Source organism: Lathyrus oleraceus, chromosome 2, assembly GCF_024323335.1.
Source record: "Lathyrus oleraceus cultivar Zhongwan6 chromosome 2, CAAS_Psat_ZW6_1.0, whole genome shotgun sequence".
NCBI lineage: Eukaryota > Viridiplantae > Streptophyta > Magnoliopsida > Fabales > Fabaceae > Lathyrus > Lathyrus oleraceus.
In genome coordinates, this window is record NC_066580.1 from 204,846,331 (window position 1) to 204,865,128 (window position 18,798).

Below are 18,798 nucleotides of genomic sequence, written 5' to 3' on the forward strand. Positions count from 1 at the left end.
GTCGTTCCTCACAAAGTCATTCTGTCTGGTTGGACAAGCCTCACTTGCACTAGCACATGTCCTAGGATCAACTGGTTGATCCTGCCAATAACCCTTTGTTTTAAAGCCTAGGGAGGACCAGCGGTTGTTTACCAATTTCCATAGTAAACAAAATGGCACGCCCGGTGGGACAGTGCTAGAGCAGTTGCGAAATTGCATGAAACTTAGAAGTGGCATACTATGTAGTAAGCCACGAAATAGTGTGAAAATGTCAGAAACTAACACAGATGAAGTTCCACGAGGAACTTTATCCACTACGGAAACAGTAGTCTCACAGGTTGCCACTTTGCCACCGATGACAAGTGCAGCCTTAACCACGTCGACTACGGGTGCAATTGGAACGTCAATTCCTCAGCCTCCACCAGGGGGTTCAGGATCAACGATAACGATGTTCAGACCATATGTGCCTCGCTTTGGCACCACAGATCTGCTTTATGGAATGCCGTATTCCTTAATGCCAGGATACCAGTCGACATCCAGTGCAACACTGTTTTCAGATACAAATCCTCCCTTGCAAGGATCAGCACAAGGGGGCAACATGAGGAACACTACTCAGAACAGGACCATGTCGTTGTCGAACACTTCAGTAGCGGTGTTGAGACAACAAATGGACGACAGTAACCATGAATTGGTTAACATGTTGACTAACCATATGTGCACAGTCTTCAATCCACTAATACAAGAATCTGCTGAAACAAATAGGCAGGTGGCGAACCAATTGACACGCTTGTGCAATTTTCTGGGGGCACCGGCTCGATAGATGATGCCAATGATCAGACCGACTGTTCCTGTGTAGATAGAGATAGGGGCAGCGGAGGGGGAGACTGTCCACGAAGGACAAATCATTAGACCCCTTCAGAATCAAGGCGTCGAATCAGGAGTCGCAGGACGTAACCAGATGATAATGGTTAACCGTCGCCAAGATGCTGATCAAATTGTCGACCAACATCGACAAGAAGACCTGGCAGTGGAAAATGATTTGACAACTATTGTCGAAAGGATTATGTCTAGAAATGGCATGGGTGTTACATTGCAAAGGCCATTATACGCCTCCCCGTTAGCTGAATTTATTCTCCAAGCCGAGGCGCCTAGGGGGATGAAAGTGCCTAAGTACACTAAATTTGGGGGAGAGTCTGGTGAATCGACAATAGAGCACGTCGCCAGATACTTAACAGAGTCAGGGGATCTAGCTCATAATGAATGTTTGAGAGTAAAAAACTTCCCCTCCTCTTTAACCAAGGCTGCCTTTACATGGTTTACTTCGTTGGCCCCAGGTTCAATCGATTCGTGGGCCAAATTAGAAAAGAAGTTCCATGAACAGTTTTACAAAGGACACTCCAAAATTAGTTTGGCTGAATTGTCTAGTATCAAAAGAAGGTTTGTTGAGAGCATCGACGATTATTTGAATCGTTTTAGGTCCTTAAAGGCTAGGTGTTTTACGCAAGTGCCAGAACATGAACTAGTTCAAATGGCCGCAGGAGGTTTAGATTATTCCATTAGGAAGAAGATAGATCCAACTTTTGTGAAAAGTATGTCACAACTGGCTGATAGAGTCTGACATCTAGAACGGCTAAGGCTAGAAAAAGTTAGGCACAATAAGTCTAGGAAAGAAAAGGTAGTGTTCGTCGAATACGATGCGACAGACCCAATATGTGAGGCCGATTATGCTTCATCGACCGAATTAGACATCGACATGGCTGAATTAAAGCTAGGATCCGCCTATGAGTGTCGATCATTGCTGCCTACACAAGGAAGAAATCCTGTTGAACACAACCCAAAATTCCCTTCGAAAACTTATACTTTTGATGTGTCGAAGTGTGAGGAAATTTTTGACTTATTGGTCAAAGATGGGCAAATGGTGGTACCTCCTGGTACTAAAATGCCACCGTTAGAACAGAGACAGAAAAGAGGGTTTTGTAAATATCATAACTATCTGGGTCATAACACCTCTAATTGTCACCTTTTCAGGGATTTGGTTCAGAAAGCAATTCAAGAGGGCAGGTTGAAATTTGTTGGCCATAAAATGAAGATCGACGCTGATCCTCTGCACCAGGAGGAGGCCCTGTTCGTGGAGCCAGTCGAGATTAACATGGTCGAGATCACCGAATACGATGAGGCCAACATGCTGGAGCAAATTGAGGAAAGCCCAGATGTCGATATAACCGAAGTTTACCCAAGGGCTGATGAAGACTTGGTAGATTTTATGTATCGCTGCAATAACAAGGGTTCACAAGTGTGTTTATGCCCAAGATATGGTGTTGTCACCGACAAAATAGCGGCGGAGAATTTCCAGAAGCTGTAACTAGGCAAAAGCAAAAGGAATGTGACAACCAGAGTTTACCAGAATGAAAGAGGCTCAAAAAAGGTTGTGGGAAATAACCAGACAAGGCCTAAAAGCTTCGTTCCGTCGGCAAGTGCTCCTAGAGGCACTTGGATCAAGCCTCAGGAAAGACAAGACACCCCACAAGGGGTTGCTGCTGCTGCTAGAGGAGGTCTAGCAATTAACTATAGGCGTGAATTTAAGTCTAAAAAGAGGACTCATATCTCTGAAAACTATTTAGGAAAGAACCCCATGTCGAGGACTCAATGGAGACGTTTTCAGAGGCGTAAACAGGCCGAAAGAGAAGCTGCAAGAGGCATGACCAGCGAGGCGAATACTGGGAAGAAAATTGTTGTGAAAGTCGACACAGCGGCGAAGGAACGGATAAGAGAGTACGTCCGTCGACCAACTGAAAATTCTGATGAAGTGACTGATGACTTCAATTCAGAATTTGAAGCAAGTCTCGACATCCTGGTCAACGTGGTGTAAATCCTACCACAAGAATATAAGTGTGTGACTGAAGTCGAAGGGTGAGTAGACAATGCTGACGCTGAAGAAATGGCTTTGCACCAACCAAGATGCTATTTTATGCTGAACGATGGCTCTGCTGAAAGCCAAGAGGCAGTGTTCGAAAGGCCAACAATGAACATGAAAAACCATTTGAAACCACTGTTGATAAGGGCAAAGGTGGAAGGCGTAACTGTCAACAAAATCTTGGTCGATTGTGGTGCCACGGTCTACATCATGCCACATCATATTCTGAGGAAGATTGGCAAATATGATACCGACATCAGGTCTAATAACGTGGTCTTGTCGGATTATGGAGGAAAGACGAAAAGCACCATGGGAGTGATTATGGTGAATATCACAGTGGGTTTAGTGACCAGACCAACACTATTCATGGTGATAGACGCTAAGCCAAGTTACAATTTGCTACTTGGCAGAGAGTGGCTACACGGCGTCGAAGCTGTACCATCTTCAGCATACCAAAGGCTGGTGATTTGGAGAGAGGATGGGGTGGCCGAAAATATCGAGGCCGACCAAGGATACTTTATGGCCGACGTGAATAATGTCGGCAAGAAGGAGTTTGAAAGAAAATTGGCCAACATCTCTCCTTGCTTCCCAGCTGAGGATGTATATGCTAATCTGAGTGAAGCTTTTGTCTCTCTAACTCTACATGAGACTCATGGCTTCATTTGGGATGTGGAACGCCTAGATGATCCACCCTATACAGGTATCCGACCGACAGGCTGGGGGGACGTCAATGATGATGTCTGAATTAGAAGCGCTAAGAAAGATTTTGGCATACGTTACCGAGAATAAAATAAAGTCAGCCTTAGAGGCTGAAGTAAACGTGGCTGCTAAAGCCTGTGCGTTACATAAAGAAGAACGCATAGATATTGGGCCAGAACCCCCAGATAGGCCAACTATGGCTAAAAGGAACATCGACATGCATCGTCTGGACTGCATTTATCACAATGAACCTTTAGGGTTTGAAAAAGAACCAAAGGCACCAGAGAAGATCCGACCAAAAGACCCCCTGGAAGAAGTCGACCTTGGCGAAAATGGCGATAAAAGGCCAACGTACATAAGCGCCAACATCGACAAAGAACTAAAGTCTGAGGTAATATCCATACTTAAAGAATTTAGAGTCTGTTTTGCTTGGGATTATAATGAAATGCCGGGTTTAAGTAGAGATTTGGTCGAATTAAAGCTGCCAATAAAAGCTGGAAGAAAGCCAGTGAAGCAGACGCCTAGGCGTTTTGCCCCAGAAATCATGGCAAAGATAAAAGAAGAAGTAGAAAGACTTCTGAAAAGCAAGTTTATTCAAACTGCAAGGTACGTCGAATGGTTGGCCAATATTGTGCCAGTCATAAAGAAAAATGGGTCTTTAAGAGTATGCATTGATTTTAGAGATCTAAATGCTGCCACCCCAAAAGATGAATATGCCATGCCCGTGGCTGAAATGTTGGTCGATTCGGCCGCTGGTTTTGAATATTTAAGCATGTTAGATGGTTATGCGGGATATAACCAAATTTTTATTGCAGAAGAAGACGTGCCGAAGACGGCGTTTCGATGTCCAGGAGCCCTAGGGACATATGAGTGGGTTGTCATGCCATTCGGTTTGAAAAACGCCGGAGCGACATACCAGAGGGTAATGAACTCAATGTTCCATGATTTCATTGAAGATTTCATGCAAGTCTACATTGATGATATTGTGATAAACCACCGTCGACCAAAAAGAAGCTGCAATCTTTTTTGGGAAAAATAAATTTTCTTAGAAGATTTATATCAAATCTAAGTGGCAAAACAAAAGCGTTCTCCCCACTACTTCGATTGAAAAACGAGGATTTCAAGTGGCAGGATGAACACCAAGAGGCTTTCGACAAAATCAAAGAGTATTTGACTAGGCCTCCAGTACTGGCTCCTCACGTTAGGCATAGGCCAATGAGGTTGTATATTGCAGCCTCAGAATCAACTATAAGAAGTATGTTAGTCCAAAAGGATGAAAAATGTGTCGAAAGACCAGTGTATTACCTTAGTCGAATGCTTAACGATCCTGAAACTAGGTATAGTGATATAGAAAAACTATGTCGGTGCCTGTATTTTTCCTGTATGAAATTAAAGCAATATATCAAGCCTGTTGATGTGTATGTATCTTCCCACTTTGATATTATTAAACACATGTTATCTAAACCAATTTTGCATAGTCGAATTGGAAAATGGGCTTTAGCGTTAACAGAATACTCCTTGACATACGTACCCTTGAAAGCGATGAAAGGGCGGGTAGTAGCGGATTTTCTTGTCGACCACTCAATGGTCGAAATGGCGCAGAATTACATAGATTTAGCACCATGGAGGCTATACTTCGACGGGTCAAGACATAAGCATGGATCTGGGATATGAGGGGTCATAATTTCTCCAGATGGAATTCCAGCAGAGTTCAAATACATAATCGAAGGAGTATGCACCAATAATGAAGCAGAATATGAGTCATTGATTACCGGACTTGAACTACTGCTAGAATTGAGGGCAAGGAATGTCGAAATTATGGGAGACTCGGAGTTAGTGATTAAACAAGCATCAAAAGAGTACAAGTGTGTTAAAGAAAATTTAATCATGTACTTTGTGGTCATCATCAGATTACTCAAGAGGTTTGAGCAAGTCAACCTCTAACACATTCCACGACAAGGAAACCAAAGAGCAAATGATTTGGCGCAGGAGGGCTCAGGGTGTAAAGCGTCGAAAGACCAGGATGAAGAGGTCCAACTAAGAGAGAAAGTACGAGCAACAGTGTTGTCACCTTCGGATTTGGCGACCGTGAAGTTGGGAGCCGTAGATAAAAATCATTTTGAAATCCTGGCTGTCGACGAAGACGAGGGAAGTGATTGGAGTAAACCGCTAGTCGATTACTTACGTAATCCTGTGGGATCGACAAATCGAAAGATAAAATACAGGGCCCTTAGCTACGTCTTGGTAAACGATGAATTATTCAAAAAGATAGTCGAAGGAGTGTTATTAAAGTGCCTGGGAGAAAGTGAGGCATACGTGGCTGTGTCAAGCATACATAGCGGGGCGTGTGGGGCACATCAAGCAGGTTTGAAGATGAAATGGCTCTTGAAGCGCTCAAGAGTTTATTGGCCTTCAATGTTGAAAGATTGCATTGAATTTGCTAAAGGCTGTCAAGAATGCCAATTGCAGGGGGGCATACAGCATGTGCCTGCAAGCGAGCTACACACAATTGTGAAACCCTGGCCATTTCGAGGATGGGCTCTGGATGTTATAGGAGAAATAAAGCCATCCTCGTCGAAACAACAAAGGTATGTGTTAGTCGGTATCAACTATTTCACAAAATGGGTAGAAGTCGTAGCATTAACAAATGTGGACCAAGAAGTTGTGATAGACTTTATCCAGAGTTACATCATTTGCAGATTTGGCATCCCAGAAACTATCACAACCGACCAGGGGTCAGTTTTCACTGGTCGAAAAGTGCAAGAATTTGTAAAAGAAATGGGAATCAAATTACTGACATCTACCCCCTATTACGCACAGGCGAATGGCCAAGTCGAAGCTGCTAATAAGGTGATCATTAGCCTAATAAAGAAACACATATGAAAGAAGCCAAGAAATTGGCATAAGACGTTAGACCAAGCCTTGTGGGCATGTCGAACGTCACCAAAAGAAGCAACTGGAACAACCCCATTTCGACTGGCTTATAGGCATGACGCAGTATTGCCAGTAGAAATTCAGGTCCAGGCGGTCAGAACCCAAAGGCAGTATGAAATACCTTCTGAAGATTACTGGAGTATGATGATAGACGAATTAGTCGACGTAGATGAAGAAAGAACGTTAGCATTAGACTCTCTACAAAGACAGAAAGAGAAAGTTGCCCGAGCCTACAATAAAAGGGTGAAAGGGAAAGTGTTTGCTGTCGACGATCTGGTTTGGAGGGTGATCCCCAAATTGGGAAGGACCGTTTAAGGTTTTGCAGGCCTTTTCTAACAACGCCTACGAGGTCGAAGAGTTGGCACCAGACAGGCGGATTTTAAGGGTGAACGGAAAGTGCTTGAAAAAATATAGGTATCTCCTTCAAGAGGTCAAAATTTTGGCAGACTAAATATCGGTCGAAAGAATAAGGTTGGAGGTAACTATGTTAGAAACCAGCTGCAAAGACACAGAAAATAAATATACAGTGCTAAAGATAAGAAAGATAACATTAATGTGGCAAGAAGCCATTGTTTAAACATTTAAAAAAACAAAAAAAAAAAACAACTTGTACAATCAATAAAAGCGGTCAAATCTGGCCGAACTTAGATTGGAAAGATTTAAGTTCAAAATTATAGTGCAAAGACGCAAGCTCCAAGGTGTCGGCATGGGCTTTGAGCTCTTCAAGCTTCCCTTCGACGGCCATAAGCTCTTCAGCAACCGCTAAAGCATCACTGGTGGTTTGCTCCATAGTGGCATGGGCAGGTTTTAACACTTCGTCGACAAAACGTGACTCCTCCTGGGTAATTGACTCCAATTCACCGTCCAAAGTGGAAATTTGACGCCAAAGGGCATCAATTTGTTGACGTATCTCAGTGGCCTGTGTTTTTTTGGAGGTCAATTCTTTCTTTCGCTCCTCCATAGCCCTTAACATACTGGTGACTTCCGCGTCGGCATGCGTCACCAACTCCCATTTCTTTTTCATAGAGGCCTCAGTGGCAGCAATCTGGCGCTCAGTGTCCCAGACGCTGTCGATGTGGTGCAGCATGGGAACCAAGATTTGTTCTAGAGCCGCCATTGCATGTTTGGCATAATCAGAGAGTTGGAGATCCTTTAGTTGGGCAAGTGCGCTCAGGATCTCCGGACTGACAGCAGGTTCATGCATGAGCACGAAAGGAGGGTTAGGATTCAAGGCGTGAACGCGAATTTTATCCATAAGAGCTTTAGTCTTTGTCGCTTCAGGGCCCATTTTGCCAGAATGGAATTGATCAGAGTCTGGAGAGACATCACACAATTTCACCAGATTGCGGAGCCTGGAAATTGCTTCTAAAGCAGAAGGCTTGATCGTCAGCCCCAGGAAGATCGAAGGAGAAGCTGCTGACTGAGAAGTAATCTGAGGATGGGGAGAAGCAGTCAACAAAGGAGCAGCCTGGGTGGATTGTTGTTCGTTGGTGTCGACACCGATTGGCTCCCGTGGATCCTACAAGGAAGCTGAAGAGAGACTCGAGTCAGAACTAGTCGAACTGAAGTCCAGATGCGTCGCAGGACTAGTGACCGAGTTAGAGTCACTGTCACTAAACTAGAGAGGAAATTCAATGGACTCACCAGCGGTGTCGACAGATTGAAAGGGGCGAACTGGAGAAGAAACCTGCGACGCGGGAGTGTAGTCAGCAACAGGTTGAGTCGGCTCAGTAGAGGCATCAGCCTGTAGAAAGAAAAATGTGTAAGAGAAGCGCAACAAAAATCCAAAGAAATAAATAGGAAAATTGGTAAATACATGTGTCGATGTATGGGAGACTGCATCCTGATTTGTGTTCCCCAAGGCAGTAGCGGGGGAGAGACCAGTCGACGGTGAAGCTCCCACGACTGGAGCAGGGACCGTACCAACGGCGGAAGTGTCAACCACACGGGTGTCGGCATCTTCGACAGGAACCTCTGAAGGAGGCATTGTATGGTGCCTCTTCTTTTTGTTTTCGCCACTCTTGGAAGGAGAATCATGTTTCTTCCTCTTGTGGCCATGGTGGCTTTTGGATTTATGTTGGGAGGTGTGCTGGAGACACGAAGAGAGGTTATAAGCAGATAGTCTAGCCAAAAGAACGGACAAGCCGACAAGAAATACCTCAGAGCCTGTGGGGGCAGAGCGTTTGTGCTTCTTGGATTTTTTAGAGTGAGAGGAGACAGTAGGTTATGTCGAACGTGGTTGACCCTGCACACAAGGGGACATTAGTGACCACGTAATATTTCCCTTAAGAAGGCACAAGAGCGAATATAAATGCTTCAGAGAGGGGTATACAAAAGAACTGGGTTTCCTCAAGACTTAAGCAATAGGGCGCCCATCATCATCAGAAGATTGCACAGGAGCAGCCTGCAAGAAAGGAAAGGATGGCTAAGGATTAAAGTAAAGGTCAAAGGAAATAGTAATTCAGCCAGAGTCGAACCTGAGCTTTTTGTGTCGAAGGAGTAGGTTGGTCAGCAGATGCAGAGCCTGCAGGATTTAGAGGGAGCGTTGTAAATAAATAAAAGATACACAAGTGAGCGATGAAGTCCAGTTAGAAGGGAGTGTTAAAATTTCCAGAAAAGTGTTACCAAGTTGCATGGTTTTGAACACGCTAACATATTAAGGATCAATATGAAGCGGTCCTGAGTATTCAGGCAGATAATACTTCGTTGGGACCACTCTGTCGGCTTTTCTCTTTTTAGAGGCATTCTGTATGTACGAAATGGGACAATAGAACCACACCGGAACCAAATGACCAAAGGCCAAAGCCAATGGGCTAGATGGCAAAGGAGGGAATTTGAGTTTTCCAAAGTGAAGGGCGTAAAGATATTTGTCTTTCACGTAACCAGGGATTTTGAGTTTCGAAAGTTGGTTGGTTACTTTCGCTTTTAGTTCGACCGCAGCCTCCCAGATGGTGCCACGAAGATTATCTGGTTGATACACAACTTGGAAATAATTCTAGAAAGCACGAATTTGTTTGACGTGAAGAGCCTTATATTTGGTCGACTTCGCCTGCAAACAAACAAAAGCCTCAGTTAATTTAGATAATTTGGCATCAGGATCGCCAACATAAAGGGTAAAATATGACTGCCACCAATCATGGAATTCTTTGGTACAGTAGTAGGCTGGTCGAAAAGGAAGAGAAGGAAGACGTGGTCGGTTTTTCCAACCGCAGAGGATATTGGTAAGTAACTCTTGAGAGGAAAATAGATACTTGGGAGTTAATTGGCAAAGGCCAAATTGCCTGGCCACAAGGTTAGGATGATAAGCCACTAGGCCAGGATTGTTGCTGGCAATCTCAGCCGACAAGAAGCGAGGGACCAGAAAACGCCTCCAAATGAGGAAGGCTTCATTCCTATGTTCCCCGTCAGCCGGAGGGAAAGGTCTGGTGAGCCACTCAGGACCCTCGGTTCGACGGCTAAAAGATGCCATAGAGGGTAGGAAATCGACACGAGTCAACATGATGTTAAAGATGAGTCGAAACACTTGAAGGTCTAGGAAATTCTTGTCGATGGGTGTCAGGGGGATCAACCGTTTCCGGATAAGATGCCGTTCCTCTGGGGGGACACGCAACCCTCCTCATTCCATAGGGGGCTACATCTTTGGAGAAAGTGGCATTGAGATACAATTGCAGAAACCAGAAAGGGCCATGGACCAACACGTTCTTTTTTCTGGAGTTCTCAGGGTTGAAGAGTCTAATCTGGCAGACAACCTCGGATAGAGACTCATAGAGAGAGGCTAATATCAGTTGGCCCAAGGCAACGTCACGCTCTTGGTGCAATTGGGTTGCCAGGAGAGCAAAATGCTTGGCTACCTGCATAGATCTTGAGCAGAAAACAAAATGGGACAGCCAAAGGGTCAAGAAAGCCACATGTTCCTCGTCGGTCACAGGGCCTGTAGAAGTGGCGTGATGATCAATAAAGTTGTTGTATGTTGGTTTGCGAGAGTCACCAACTTTGAACCTCAAGGAAATTGGCGCTACAACTTCACAGTCGAAGACTTTGCCAGTCGGTCTCAAGCCAGTGATGGCAACAATGTCCAGAAGTGTCAGCATGATCATGCCACACTTAGTATGGAAAGAGTTGGTCGAACTCTCCCAGAACTGAAGGGCGGCTAATAACATGCCACATGACTGGGGAGGGCCACAACGGGAAATCTGTAAAAGGGTATAGATGCCTGTCCTTTTCTAGTGGTCGATTTTTTCCGATTCCAATCGGTCCATCCAAGTGCAGAACTTAGGACAATTTCTAGGAGGAGCAGTCCTGAAGTTCCTATCGACGTATCGAAGGGAGAAGGGTTGTTGAGCGGAAATCACAGGTTCAGAAATGTGACTGGCGGGGAAAAGGGAAGAGTCGTTTTTGGTAACCTCTGGGTGTCGGTTTTCTGGGAGAGGACCTAGGAACGCTAAGGGTTCATTAGCCAGAGATAAAGGAATCAATACCTGAGAACGCCATATCTTCTCCTTTTCTTCTGCCAATGGAGGCTCAGGAACATACTCCCTACCATCAATGGTGATGTGACGTGTGAGTGTAGCAGCAGAAGGTTTGTTAGAGCTTGCCATGGAGAGAACAAAAGATTTTTGAGTTGTGGAGTAGAAGAGTTTTCACAAAAAGCAGAAAACAAGTGAATGCTGAAGCAAGAGAGCGAAAAAAGAGAAGAAGACGAAAGAATGAGGGTTTTATAGAGATTAAACCCTAAGCAAAGAAGAGGGAGCGGTTGAACTTCCATGGCCGACACGTATACCCATGTTCCCATGCCTATAGACACGTGGAGGAGAGAAGGTAAGCGAAAAGACAAACACGTTCAGCCATGAAGACGTGAAATGACGTAGACTTGATTTTGTGCGTCTCGAGGAGAAAAAGAAACGTTCGTCATGATTGTATGACGTCACCCATGTGGGGTAAACAAAGGTCCCACTAAGTAGAAGCGGAAACAGTAAGGGGTAAATCGACAGTTTCAGAGATGCCATCATCTCACCAACTTTGACAGTCGGAAATGGCATCTCTGGGGGCATTTTGTTACCACGAAAAATCTCTAAGGCATGCTGAAAGCGTAATTAATGAAGGAGTCTTGTGAATGTGGGGGTTGTACCCCATCAAAGGATGACGAGACGTTGGAAGCAAGCAAGAGTAGGAAAAACACAAATCAAAGGATTAAGCCGACATGGGAAGGCGACCTCATCGACGGGCCATTTTGTCGACCAACGCAAGGTTTGGGACTTAAAGAATTATAGTCAAATGTGCAGGAGACAGCATCGCCCTAACGTCTGGGCGGGAGAAATTTGAAATTTAAAATAAACAGCAGTTTCATAAGGAATAAGAGCGTCATACTGTGGAGCAGTTAGTAAGACATGGTTGCAACGGTTGTGCAGATCGTGTGACATAACATCTGCTAGTTTCTAGGAGTTTAGCTTATGAGTAGTTCCTCTAGTTTAGTATAAATATAGTGTCCCACAAGGGGCTCAGGGTGTTCACTTTGTACTAAAAATCACTTGTAAGAAAACTTCCCATTCCCAGCGCGAGGAAGCAAGAGTTTTTGAGAGTGCTATGTACGTGAATCACTACATTTATTTCAATGCAACTTCCTTACTTTTCAATTGTTCCCGTTGAACATTTTATCTTAATTTCATTTACCTTTGAGTTTTCATTTTACGTTGTCGTTTACACTGTCGACACTGATTCTATTACGATAATAGAGTTTACCAAAAGTGTGTTCGTCGTATATCTCTTTTGAATGTTAGAGTGTTGTCGATCACGAGTAACCCATAGGAGATAACATTATCTAAACCGTTCGTGTGGAAAAACCCTACACTTTTTCGACACTTAGTCAGGAGCCGTTCCTTACAAAGTCATTCTGTCTGGTTGGACAAGCCTCACTTGCACTAGCACATGTCCTAGGATCAACTGGTCGATCCTGCCAGTAACCCTTTGTTTTAAAGCCTAGGGAGGACCAGCGATTGTTTACCAATTTCCACAGTAAACAGATTTGCATCAAAGGGTACAATCGCCACAAGAGGTAACGATTCTATCACTGATCATGCCCATTCGTAAGGATCATTAAAGGAGAAATTTTAAATTCCGCTGTGTTTTGGATTGCCCTTCTCCTTCAGAAAAGACTTTGAATTTAGCTGTATTGTCTACCAACATATCAATGTGTGGAAGAGGAAAATCATCTTTCGGACTAGATTTATTCAAATCTCTATAATCAACACACATGCAGACTTTTCCATCTTTCTTAGGAACAAGCACAATATTGGCCACCCATTGCGGATACTAGAAGGTAACAAGGAAACCAACATCAATCTACTTATGCACTTCCTCCTTAATCTTCACTACCATATCAGGATGAGTTCTTCTAAATTTATGCTTGACCGACGGGCATTATGGCGTCAAAGGCAATCTAGGCTCCATAATATCAGTATCAAGACCTGGCATGTCTTGATAAGACCAAGCAAACACATCAGAATATTCTCGAAGAAGATCAACCAACCTCTTCTTAACATCTGGATGAAGCTGTGACCCAATCATGACTTCTTTGACATCATCATCGGAACCCAAGTTGACTAATTCAATCTGCTCTTCAAACGGATGAATGGTTCTCTCCTCGTGCTCAAGCAAATGGGACAACTCATCAGACATGTCTTCATCATCATTCTCTTCTTCGGCTTCAAACACATGGAAGTCAAAGTTTGGAGAGGGAGTCAGACATTATATTCAATGCCTTTGAGAAGCAACCTGCATAATGATTTGAAATTTTGATTTTAGAAATATGAAGTGCAAACAAATATTATACAGGTATGGGAAAGATTATTGCTTATTTATGTTTTTTGTGATTACCATTTTCAAAAAAAGTAAAAAGTAAAAACAATATAAATGTTGTATGAATAAAATTGTATTTTATTGATGATAATTTGAAAAGGCCCAACAATATTTCACTTCTCCTTAGGTGTAGCGGTGTATTCGTCGCTATATGATTTATTGATTAAACCATAAGCAAAGCATACAATGAATTCGAGTCGCCACCGCACTTTTATTTATCCAAAGGACTGGCTAAAAAGCGAACAAAAGCCTAAGAAGTTTTACGCGTAGAAAACTAATGAAAAGATCAGAGAGTCTGGGTAAGGGGTAAATTACGCAATGGGAAGGTGTTAGGCACCCACTACGTCCTAGGTACTCCTAGGGAGCCCTTTTCACACTTGTTGTACTAAATTGTTATTTGTTATGAAATATTTATTGTGCAAACATGAATGGGATGATGAGAAAAGAATATACAATTTTTATTGTTTTTGTGTTCGAACGGATGAACCCGTTGCCTACGTACCTTCCATCAAAGGTAAGGATCAAAACGCCGTAGTTCGGCTAAAAGATTTCCAAAAGTTAGTGGATTCAATTTTAAACACAAGCCCTAAGGTCTTACGTTATCCACGGGAGAAAACTCAACCTTATACAAACAACAAGTCCGCCATGTGAGAAAAGCTTCAACTTGCTAGTGAGGGGTTAACCCTATAATAAGCAAGGAAGACTTACAATTCAATCAACTAAGGACAAATAGGTGAGATTGACATCAACCAACTAGGATAAATCAAACCTATGGCTAATGTATGAAAACTTAACAAGAATGGACAAAGCCACAAAACAATTGAATGGGTGAAGTTAATTGATTATGATTATTCACAAAAGGAGGGTCAAAGTATGATTAAGATTGATTCAAAAGAAGTATTATGAAATGGAGTTTGAAAAAAAGTCAAGGACTTGGGGTCCAGGTTTTTTATTTAAAAACATGAAGATGTTTGCACAATATTTATCTCAAGTTTTGAAAGCAATGTGTGAAAAGGTTTAGGACAAAATGGATGAATGGATGAAGATGGAGTGTAAAACTTCCTAGAAGGTTCACCTCTTGAAATCATATAGAAGATGACTCAAATGTGTCCTTTGGAATAGGCAATGAGCAATAACAAATAAGCAAAGCAAAAGAGGAAAGTCAACAAAAGCGGATACCGGATGCCAATCACTGGACTTATACCAATCTCCTAAACAGAACTGGATATCAGAGGCCACTCTATGGACTTATACCAATCTCCTCAACAAAGAAATAAAAAGTGGATACCGGATGCCAATCTATCTGGGCTTATACCAATCTCCAACAACAAAGCAAACACTTGGATGTCAGATGCCAATCTATCTGGGCTTACTCTAACCTCCAACATATGATCATAGGAAAACAAATGCCAAATTACACGGACTTACAATTGCATCCTCACATAAATCAAACAAATGCATCAAGCAAAGAGTTGATGAGTGGCCAATGAAATGGTCTTATACTCACTTCCATATCATGGGAACAATGGCCAATGAATGGTCTTACAATTGTCCTCAATGGGCAAACAACAAAGATATGTCACAAAGACAAATGAAATGATCATGCACTAATGAGCAATTAATGATGATAAATGCATAAATCATACAAGCAAACATGTGCATATGAAATAAGCAATCAATCAAATGAAGTCATTCAGCACACACTATAACCAAGCAATAAGGCTCATACAAAAGGGTTAGGCATTGAAGCCAACTGGAATAGGGTTAATGGTGCTCTTAACCTTGACATTGAGAGCCAAGGTGAAGCAGATGAAAGGATATGAGGGGTGTGCCTCATGCTCTTATCCCTGGTCAGGGAGAGCTTTGAATATCAGAAGGTGTGGGAGTTCAGAAAGTAGGAACTCTCTCCACAGATTAGACTCTATAGATCTTGGGTTTTTACTCACTATGCATCAACACATGTGATGTGAGCAAGGTGAGTGACTCACAGAATAGTATGAGATAGGTTACATATCTCTTTTGTCTACCAATTGCCTCACATGAGGTCTTTACCTGCTTGGGACAAAAGTAAACACGCACAAACATCGCCTCTTAAGGAGGACTTCAGACAGTTGCCTGGCCAAGTAACAGGCCAGGTCTTCCAGACTACATGAAGAAAAAGGATTCTACCTCAATGCAAATGCTATCAAGCAAAGCAAAGCAAGTTCTTAAAAGAACTGAGCAACTAATGGTACCTGGAATCAATCAAGTAAAATCAGTATACAACTCAAATTCAAAATCAATATAAGATAAGGATCAACAGTCAACTCAAATGTGCAATGCACAAAGCTCAAAGCATATGAGCTAAGCATCCTACAAAACAAACAAGTTAGTTCATGATAGTCAATCAAACTTAATCAACTTGCATAAAGCTCCTTGAAGCATTTGCTTCTTAACCTGAAAAACCAAACTCAAACATGAGCAACAAGACCACTAGGGCAAGCCTAGGGTCAAAAGGGGATAAAAAATCCAAAACAGCAAGTGAAAGCTATCCAAAATCAAGTTCAAACAATTAAGAAACAAACCCAAGTGGTTTCACATTCATATCATTCATCATTATCATTTCACAAACAAATTAGGTCATAACATGTCATATAGAACCTCAAAGGAGTCAACAGAATGATTCAACTCAAATCCAATCACAAACTTTTCAATAAATCCTCAAATAATTCATGATCAAACATCATCCATAACATGATAAGCATACCAAATTTCAGCTCATTGGGATCAAGGGAAGTAGGTCAATGAAAATCAGAAAGTCAAAGCAAGTTCAAACCAACTCATACAAAGCATCAAAACATGTACCAACTTCAATAAATCATAAAACAGTGACAATATGTGATAAATGAATTAGACCAAAACCATGACAAACTTTAAGATGTCTACAATTCACACGTCAAATTTCATGTCCATCCAGTTAAGCATGAGAATTTCACAAATCATATACAAACATGTGTCACAAAAAGTCAACAAATGACCAAACAGGGGAGAAAATTCCAATCAAATAGTAAATGCCATCAATAATTCCAGAAAAAATCACATGTATTCTCAACATCCACAAGTATGTTCATGCGAAAATTCAGACCAATTTGAGTTCAATAAGCATGGTAAATAAAATCATGAAGTTGGACATGCATGGTGTGACACAAATTGTCACACCCCTAATCAAAAAATCATATCTCATAAACCAGCAACGATAAATTCACAAACTCTACACCAAAATCACCATGAACATGTCTAGTTTAAGCACAAAAAATTTGAGAGGCATTGGATTAAGTATCATCATTTCACAAACAATTTGGCAAGGCATACATAAAATGGACAACATGAACAAACCCTAGCATATTTTAAAATCCACACATGCAAAAAATCTGGAAAAATCATCATAAAAAACTAGAGATTATGAGGAGCATTCCACAAAAAAATCCCATCAAATTTGGATTAAAAATGAGTGACTTATGATTTTTGGAAGATTGGCATATCAAATGAAATAAAAATTGAAAAATAAAATGATTTAAATAATTATTAAAACCGGCAGTGGCAAACTTGTAATATTTGGATCCCTTAAGTGAAACTCTACGTTTCACTTAAGGAGGTGTCGTCCTCTTACTGGCTCATGGCAATGGAACAGTAAATCTTCATGCAAAACAAAAACTCAAATGGCCAAACGCGAGCAAGACAAATTCTGGGTTTAAGTAATTAGGGTTTTGGCGCACTGTTCATCGTGTTCATCATCTTGATGAACTTTTGGTTCCAGTTTTTGAAAACAAACACATCATTCAAACCAGCAAACCATGCTCATCAACATTCTAACCTTAATTTTCATTAACTCATGCTAACAAGGATGAATCAAGCACAAACATACTTAACCAACAAAACTTTAAATCGATGTTTTTCTCTCAATATGTAACCATTTCTCACGATTCAAAGTTCAAAATAATCAGCATGGCAAGATCTTTCTAAATCATAGCATGATTTTGAGAATGGTGTGATTCGAGATTTTACCTAGCTTGAAGCACAGTGATGAAATAGAGGTTGTTTGACTATGTATGCACGAAACAGATGCTTCTTAATGCTCCAGATGATGAATGAATGAGTTTTGAAAGTTCAGTTGTCTTGATTCTAGCTCCAAATTCGAGCTGCCATGGAAATGGTTCAATGGAACAGTAACGGATTCCTTGCTTACAGTTGTGATATGATACTTGTTAAAGCTTCCAAAAGGATGGCATATGATGAAACAATCAACCCAAGCTCGAGCTCTTTGAAGATTTTCAGCAAAAAGTTCAAATGAAGAAATGAGTGTTTTTGAGAGCAAATGAAAATTTGATCTGTTTTGTGAAAGTGTGGCTAGGGCTTTTGCAGTCTGAAATGTCAAATATATACCCTGTTTAATGTTGCATAAGCTTGGTTAGTGGAAATGATAATCACAATTTGGTTAATGGAGTGTTTTGGCCAATTAATGAAATTCCACTTAAGTTGCATGTTCATGGCTCTACAGTGCGAAAATTGGGCCTAAGCACATCCAAAACATGATTTCTGAACATTTTCAATTGGTAAAATATGTTGGAAATGGTTAATTTGCAAAGTCACTTTTTCACCTCCTCTTTTTAAATTCAAACCACTTGAAAAAGGCCATTTTGATTGGTTGATTTTTGGTGAATTGTGATGAAGGATTTGGATAGAGCACATCAAATATGACTTGTAGCAAAAAACCTCACTCAATTTGGCCAAATGGTTTGGAAGATATGCCACTTTGAAGTTCAAAAATGTTTGAGAATGATTTGATCATAACTTGCCAACCACACATGAGAAATGAGTGTTCTTGGACTTTTTGGAAATGGGAGAACAAGATCTTCAACTTTCATGTTGGACAAAAATTCATTTGAAGCTTGTATGATGAAGTAATTTTGAGGAGAAGAACTTTCCATTTTTGGCAAATTCCAATTACAGGTCAACTTTCTATTTTTGGAAATCTCTTGTCTGACTTCAAATTCTTCACTGTGGATGTTTGACATGTTACATGAGGCTCATATGGACATTAATGAGATCTCTCAAACCAATTTCCACCATCAAATCACTGATTAAATGCACAGTTGACCACAGTTGACTTTGCTAGGGTTTTGGTTGACTGAACCATGTTCTGATGAATTCCAAGCCCCTACTGTAGCGGTGTATTCGTCGCTATATGATTTATTGATTAAACCATAAGCAAAGCATACAATGAATTCGAGTCGCCACCGCACTTTTATTTATCCAAAGGACTGGCTAAAAAGCGAACAAAAGCCTAAGAAGTTTTACGCGTAGAAAACTAATTAAAAGATCAGAGAGTCTGGGTAAGGGGTAAATTACGCAATGGGAAGGTGTTAGGCACACACTAC